Raw genomic sequence first — 8,326 nt, 5'->3', positions numbered from 1 at the left:
GAATTGGACTAGGAGGGGGGCGCCCCCCTCTTTCCTTCCCCTCCTCTCCCCCTTCCTTCCCCTCCTAGTAGGAGTAGGAAAGGAGTCCTCCTCCTCCTACTCCTACTAGCAGGAGGACTCCTCCTCCTGGCGCGCCCAACAAGGGCCGGCCGGCCTCCCCCCTCCCTCCTTTATATACGGGGGCAGGGGGCACCCCATAGACACAGAAGTTGATCTACGGATCGTTCCTTAGCCGTGTGCGGTGCCCCCCTCCACCATATTCCACCTCGGTCATATCGTCGCGGAGTTTAGGCGAAGCCCTGCGCCGGTAGAACATCATCATCGTCACCACGCCATCGTGCTGACGGAACTCATCCCCGAAGCTTTGCTGGATCGGAGCCCGGGGATCGTCATCGAGCTGAACGTGTGCTGAACTCGGAGGTGCCGTACGTTCGGTGCTTGGATCGGTCGGATCGTGAAGACGTACGACTACATCAACCGCATTGTCATAACGCTTCCGCTTACGGTCTACGAGGGTACATGGACGAACACTCTCACCTCTCGTTGCTATGCATCACCATGATCTTGCGTGTGCATAGGAATTTTTTTGAAATTACTACGTTCCCCAACAGGGCATTCTCGTCTTTTCACACCCGGGCGTGTAAAACGTATCAGGTCAAAACCTAGCCGCCGCCTCCCGCACACGCGCACCCCGCTCCTCCTCTCCTCTGCTCCGCCGCCGCCCGTCCTCCTCCTCTCCCTGCAGCCGGCGCAGCGGCTGCCCCCCGAAAGCAACCACAGTCACGTCGCTATCCATCCATCACCACGACAAATACATTGGCCCCCTCCCTCTCCCTCTCGCTCCCCATCTACTCCATCCATCCATCCATCCATCCATCAGATGGGGACTGGGAGCAAGAGCGGCGGCGGCGGTGCTAGAGCACTGGTACTCGGGGTCGCGCGAGGACTGCTAATGGAGCCCTCGTCGTTGCGGCGGTGGGCGGCGACTGTGGTGCTACTGGTGGGGGTTCTTGGGTTGTTGGTGGCGGCACAGGGGGCGGACGGGGGAGGGGACGGCGAGGTGCTGATGGCCCTCAAGGCGGGCTTCGGCAATGCCGCCAACGCCCTCGCCGACTGGGACGGCGGCCGCGAGCACTGCGCCTGGCGGGGCATCGCCTGCGATGCCAACTCCTTCGTCGTCCTTTCCCTATGCGTGCCTCCATCCTCCCTCCCCTCCGTCTTCGTGCTCCTCCGGCTGGCATTGCGACGCCACGACAAGCTCATGGTCTGATAGAAAATCAGTTCTGTAGCTATGCCAAATTATTTCCTTCAATATTGTAAATATTCATGTCCATCGCAGGAAGCAAAAAACCTTTGATGGTATATGCTTTCACAATCCACATGGATTCTTATACATAGGCTGTTTAATTACTATGTCCACCATTTCTTTTCAGCTAAAGTCTTTGTCATTCTATGTGTAGTGTCAATGCGAACTACCAGAGTCACATGAGGCTCACAATAAGCAGCAATATTAGCGCCACTCGGGTCCAGTGTTGCTAACTTGATATTTGCCATGTTTACCTGACACCATCAGGTCTAAGGCATAGTTCTCCTCCTGAAAAAACAGATCGGCCCCCGCGTCGTCTCCGGGCGACACGGGCGGCAGCATCTCCTCCGCCCTCCGCCGGCAGGCTCTAAGTCTGCCCCCCTCGCCGTCGCCGGAGGACGTCGCCGGGCAAAGCCCATGCGGCTGATGGCGACGGCGAGAACTCTTTCTATGTGCAGCGGCGGCGGTGTAGTGGGATGTGGTTGTGGCAGATGTGCTGCGCGGTTGGCCGGCACCGCACGCTTTGTGAGCTGCAGGGCGGCCTGTGATCTTGTCGGGGTCGTCCCTGTGGATCAAGTGGTCGACCAGCGGCTACAAGTCCGCAGCTTCGTGGTATCTCCTCTGGCGGCCGATGTACCAGGACTCCAGATCGTGGCTGAACAAGGCTTCTTGTTCGCATGTGTCAACCACGTAATAAGGTACAAGATGCACGCTTACATGGATGCATGGTGGCTCATCAAGCATCTCTTGGATCTTCGTGCATGGAGCCGTATGGCCCTTGTGGGCTCTAGGCGGCGTGCTTGATTCTGAAGTGCGGTGACTCCTCGCTACCGCCATGGCTCGTGTACGGATGCGCTGACATCTACGACGACATCTTACATGGACATGGTAAGAGAGCGTCGCGATCCCATGAAGGTTCGCGGCCGGCAACCATGGATCTGGTGGTGACCACCCGCGGCGCTATGATCCACGGCTTGGTGGTGGTGATTCAGATTCGATCGACCGAGTGAGGGTGATTGCACACTGTGCTGCAGCGACCTCCTACGGCTCCACGGAGGCGGTGGTCATTGCAAAATCTTTGGTTCATCTCAAGATCGACTGGCTGACTTCGGCAGTGGGATGCAAATTATGGGCGAGCACTTGACGCGGAGGAATGGTTGTGCAGTGGCGGCGGTCACATCGCATGTAACTGCTGGGATCGTGAAAAAAGTGGCGGCGATAACACTTGCATGACTTCGATGGTGGTGCTACTTGAGCACCCGGTCGTGAGGTCCGGGGTGAAAGCCTAGGCCTGGCCCTGGCAATGGCGATGTTTTTTATGTCGTTACCTTGTTGAAGGCATTGCCCGGATAAGCTCCGACTGATTCTTCAGGGTGAAAACCTAGATTCTGGCCTTGGTGGTTAGATCCGGTGACGGCGACGCTTGAGTGTCGCTCCCTTCTTCAAGGCGTTGCTGTTGAAGAACCTTGTCGTCTGTGTGATGTCATTAGATAATTGGTGCGGATATGGTGTTCACTGTAGTTTGCCGATCGTGGCTCTGATCACTTTGGGTTTTTTCTTTTTTCCTCGGCTACGCATAGCTTTGGTCTTATATGACTTTGCTATTTGTCGCCGTGTTTTTATGTGTGTGTGTGTTTGTGTTGGCTGTGTGCATCCTAGCTATGCAGAGGCCAGGTGTGTGCTCTTTGAGTTTGTATCATTTTGATGCTCCTTTTTGAGCTAATAAAATCCACCCTTTGTCGAAAAAAAAATCAGGTCTAAGGCATTAGTATTCTCTTCTTATTGTACCTGGCAATAATTAGAGAACCAGCTTAGCTAACCATATGACATATTGGTCCTCCAATGTTAATATGCCTGGGAAATCTGAAATGTTAGACCATGATGGTGCTTCAGAATTTAGAGTATATAGATATCCAATTGTTTTTAAGGAATGTAGATATCCAGTTCACCCAAAACTTTATTGCATACTAGCCTCTTGTGGCAGTTGCTTAGGTTACACTTTGAAAATGTTGTGTCATATGGTCTTCGATTTACAGTTTGGGTTGTTTGTGGATCAGATTCTGATTTGTCAAATTTCAGGAGTAGGGGTTTAGTTCTATTTTTCTTGGAGAAGTTCTCGATTTGCTTGGGCTAATATTACTGCTTACTCGCATGTTTATTGGGTGTTCTTGCAGATTAAATTGCGGGAGGAAATGCGGCTTGATGTTAGGAGGCAGCGCTCGGAGGAGGTCGGACGCAAGAGGCCAGCACGTGGAGGAGGCCGGGGCATGGAGACAGCGCCCGGAGCTCAGTTGCGGCGGCGAGCTGTGCTACTGTGTCGGCTACAACCTCGTAGGTGAGCTCGACCTCTCCTCTGCTGCTTTGTTTTTCTTAGTTTGCAGCTATATTCATTTTCCATGGACTACAGAGTTCATAAAACGTCTATGGAGTACAAACACGCAGCTCCAGCTCCTTTGATTTGCATCCATGCAGTACAAACACGCAATTCCTATGTTTAGTACACCAAACATGCACTTAGGTTCAGTACTACTCCTAGGTTATTCAGGTAGGCGCCGTAGTAAGCGCCACCATGTCAAAAAGCCAAGGATTGAAACTATGTGCATTGTGCAGTGAACCGAGCCTTTGTGAGAGGACCAAGACAAGAGGTAACACACTGTCCTGGAGTAGTAATACGCGCCATCATTTGGATCATAGCAACATGTAGTTGTGATCAGCCCTTATTATCAGTATCCATCAGAAAAATGTATGTATATATCATATCTAATTTTTGTGTTTCTACCGTTTGGATCAGTTTGTTGGCAATATAAAAATGTAGATAAGGAAGTGAACAATCTATGCATAGAAAATAAATGAAAGAAGGTCATATAGTCTGAAGATATAATAGCTCGAATTTTGTCCGACAACTTGGGTGGCAGGGTAATTTAGTATAAATAAGAGAACAATGGTAGTTCATAAGGTGTAGTGATTTATCCTATAATTTATCTCTTCCCATCAAACACATGTTTCTTGCTTCTCTGTGGTTAAACTCTTGTACTCGATACACAGGACCGTGTGTCCAGTATGGTACGGCCCTTGGACGCATGTGCTTCTATGCAAAGAAGTTAAAAATATCACCATGCGAGCTTCATTGACTCGAGCAATTTTTTGGTACAACAAAGCCTGCCATCAGGTACTGCATATGTGAAATGACCAAGACTTTCACCGCTCCCGGCCAACGGATGGTGAGATCTCTATCTACACATTTTTGTTGACGCAGATGAACTTCACTTGCCAATGATCTTGACCATCATATGCTCTGTGTTTCCAGTATTGTTTGGCCCCATGCACGAGGAGGTACCTTGCAAGGTACCTTAAACAATCAATCGAGGACATGCGGGTTCAGCTTTCATGTGGGTGCGCTAAGGAGCGGGCCAGAATTATGAAGGGTGTCGATGAAAGAGCGGTCGTAACAACCAATTGGTCTGACTTTGTGACAACGAAAGAGCTTGCAAAACAGCATCAGATATGTGCCTTTGCCTTCAAGCCTAAAAAAGGCAGACTGTTGCTCACTGTCCACCCGCTTGAGGTCGGCTACGAAATCATACTCATACTATTATGCAAATACTTGTGATTTGATTGGTTAAACAATATAATCCTGGCAGGTTCATATATCATGGCATGTAACGAGTCGGCAATAAGACGACCCAGCGAAGCTATACAATATTGGGCTTTAGCATAACAACTTTGATTTTTTTATCTCTCATCCCCTGTGCCCCCTCTGTCTATATAAAGACTCAACTATTGTATCTACTTTGGGGCAATCCATCATGTTGGTTTTCTTTTGGAACAAAAATGTTGCCTTGATTTTGGAATGGCTGGTTGTCTTGCTCTTTGGCATTGCTTGGACGAAATCCTATGTACTGGGCACAGTTATCTTATACTACTACACAGGCAATACCTTACTTCTAATGTATTTTTGATGCATTGGACTGATCGCTTTGTTACCGGGTTGGATATCATTGCACCCGGCAGGGGTGCGGCAAGCCGCACTTCTTTTTTTCATATGTAGTCGCTATTGAAATCTTTAAAAGGTCTTATATTTATGAACAGAGGGAGTACATTCCAATCTCTCATGTGGGAGAGGTTTTTTGCTCATGCTGTTCTTTTCTTTGCCTTCATGTTGTTGCTACATGTACCTGTTGTATTACTATATGGTGGACTGTGAGATGTATGTCATTGATTGTGTTGAGTTGTTATATGGGATCTGTTTGTGATATGACTGTTTATTGTTCTATTTGCATCCAGCTTTGTGGTTGTGATATTAGTGTGGTCTTATGCTGCGTGCCCTTGAACCAATATCATGTTTTTTTTATTTGCAATGCTCCAATGACTATATTATCGAATTGGATATGATTGTACCCGGCGTGGTGGATATGACTGAACCCGGCAGCGGTGCTGCCGGGTGCGGCAAGCCGCAATTCCTACCTAGTAAAGATACTATAACGAGGTATGATATGGATACTCCAGAGGGAACAGTTGGAGCAGTTCTACGAGACCACAGGAAAGTTTATTGCTGCTGCTAATTAAAGGATTGATATATGCTTTGATTCCTTCACGGCTGAGGCTATCACGGTCAGATTTGGCATGAACCTTGCGCGTACAGTGGGCGTCACCAAGATCGAAATTAATTCAGACAGCGTTGAGGTGATTGAGGCTTGAAAGATGGCTACTCATCTTCGGTTGCTAGTGCAATATTTGATGATTGCTTTTTTATGTCCTTAGATTTTAACAATGTAATATACGAACACTGTGTTAGAGAGTGTAATCAAGTAGCTCATGAACTAGTTAGGATAGCTAAATTTTCTCCTCCCGATTTATGGATGGATTCTGCCCCAAGCGCGAGCATCAAAAAACTTGTAAATGATGCCACTATTTTGACACTGAAATATAGGAGGAGAGGTTTGTCAAGAAAAAAACTATAACAAGGTAATGCTGGCATCCACTAAAAAAAGGTTTGCTCTATTGCCAGTGTACGCGAGGCCTTGTGAACCACTCGTTTATATGACACACAATCACTAGTAGAAAAAGGACCATTTGTCCCGATTCATAAGGCATATCTGTCCCGGTTGGAAAACCAGGACTAAAGTGTCGTTACTAATGCCCTAGACCTTTAGTCCCGGTTCTTATACAAACCGGGACAGATGGGCCTCAACGTGGCCGCTCCGGCGAGCCCAGGCAGGAGGGCCTTTGGTCCCGGTTGGTAGCACCAACCGGGCAAGGCCGGCCCTGGGGAGGGGCAGGGGGTGTCCGCCCCGGGCCCCCAAACTCCAGGGGCCCCCTCCCGGGAACTACGTAGTAGGCCACTGCCCAGGCTACAGGGAAATTGCATGTAGCTACAAGTTTGTTCCTTTTCTCCCGATCGCTTGTAGGGACCGAGCCCAAGTTAAATATTTCTACATTCGGCCTGGCACTAATGAAAACTGTCATTGGGCTTGACCCAAGAAGTAGAAGCCACGTAGATGAAGCCTGGAGCGTCTAAACGCACCCATCGACCAGAATCTATGAGAGTTGAGAGCGCATCATGCCCCTGACGAGCGCCGCCAGTTCGCCCCACGCCCAGATCACCACAGATGACCTTGCTCGAGAAATCGAGGAGGAGGCCCTGGCTGCAAAAGACATGGCTTCGCATCGGAGCCTGACGGCAATGCCGGCGCTGCTCCATGTTCCGTACGTATCCACAACCATTTATTCATGGTGTTTGACAATATTGGTCTTGTGGTATAGTAGATCTGAAAGACTGAAACAGATAAAAACAAGGAGTAATGTTCTGGATGGTGGTCTTGGGTTTTTAGACGAACCGTGCAAATTAGGGGCATCAATGGGTAATTTGCTCTTAGTTTGGAAATTTGCTCAAGTAGATAAGAATTACTGTATTTTGCATGCAGTATTGCAGTATCACTGATATAATTTCTAAAGAATGAAAATAATATTTTCCATATCATTCATATGGATTTTCTCATCTATCTTAATGTCTTAATACTTCTAGTTAGAATAATAACCTTAGAAATAGTGAGTCCAAAAACTACTCGCATTTTATACACTAATTTCTTTTGGGACAATTCATGGAAAACATTATTTTTAGTCACCTGTCCTCAAGGATGTCTTGCGATAGATTCCTTCGTAGCTATAGTATAGCGGGACATTAAACATAACTTTGCATTTTCAAGGATTTTTTGTGATAGATTCCTTCATTGGCCATTAGGCATACTTGCAAAACCATCGCGACGCGGGCTCCAATCCTTTCTTGTTACGTTTTCAATATACACATATATATTGATTATTATAGCTATGCCATTTGTACTAAAGGGCCCCGAGTTTTAGTTTCGCCCCGGGCCCCCAAAAATCTCAGGACCGGCCCTGCAACTGGGACCAATAAGCTTCCACGCGTCAGCATTTTAGCGGCTGTTTTTTTTTTTGAAAGGAGGTGGTTTAGGGGTTTTGGGGGTTAATTTAGATTGTTATAGGTAGCTAATAGAGATATGTGTCCTCTCTTATCTCTGTGCTACTGATACTGCTATGCCTAAATATGACTTACATTGAAGTGAGGCAACATGTGGTGCATGTCAAAAGTAATACTAATCCTAACTTGATTAAATTTGGATTGTACTACTTTTGACATGCACCACATGCATGTTGGCTTCACTTCAATCCAATCCATGTTCATTTCATCCACAGATATATAATAACTCTTCATGCTCGCATCATGCATCATCATCACTAGTAGAAAAAGGGTCAAATGTGAAGCACATTAGTGCCGGTTTGTAAAAAAGCCGGCACTAAGGTGATCAATAGTGCCGGTTCGTGGCTGCGATCAATAGTACCGGTTCGTGTTGAGCCTTTAGTACCGGTTCGTGCCACGAACCGGTACTAAAGGGGTAGTGGCAGGCTGGCGTCAGGCCGGGTCCCCACGAGCCCCTTTAGTACCGGTTTGTGTTACCAACCGGTACTAAAGGTCTAACCTATAGTACCGGTTCGTGCCAC

At 48.0% G+C, this 8,326-nt stretch overlaps 1 long non-coding RNA gene across 1 annotated transcript; it reads left to right on the top strand.

Moving 5' to 3' along the window:
* The first annotated feature begins 3,847 nt into the window (after positions 1–3,847).
* LOC123089693 (uncharacterized) lies at positions 3,848–4,989 on the top strand. The gene is made up of 2 exons (XR_006442354.1): positions 3,848–4,527; positions 4,614–4,989. It is a non-coding gene; the product is annotated as an uncharacterized lncRNA (long non-coding RNA).
* Positions 4,990–8,326: the final 3,337 nt, after the last annotated feature.

This window comes from Triticum aestivum, chromosome 4B, assembly GCF_018294505.1.
Source record: "Triticum aestivum cultivar Chinese Spring chromosome 4B, IWGSC CS RefSeq v2.1, whole genome shotgun sequence".
Lineage (NCBI taxonomy): Eukaryota > Viridiplantae > Streptophyta > Magnoliopsida > Poales > Poaceae > Triticum > Triticum aestivum.
This window is presented reverse-complemented; position numbering and strand designations above follow the sequence as displayed.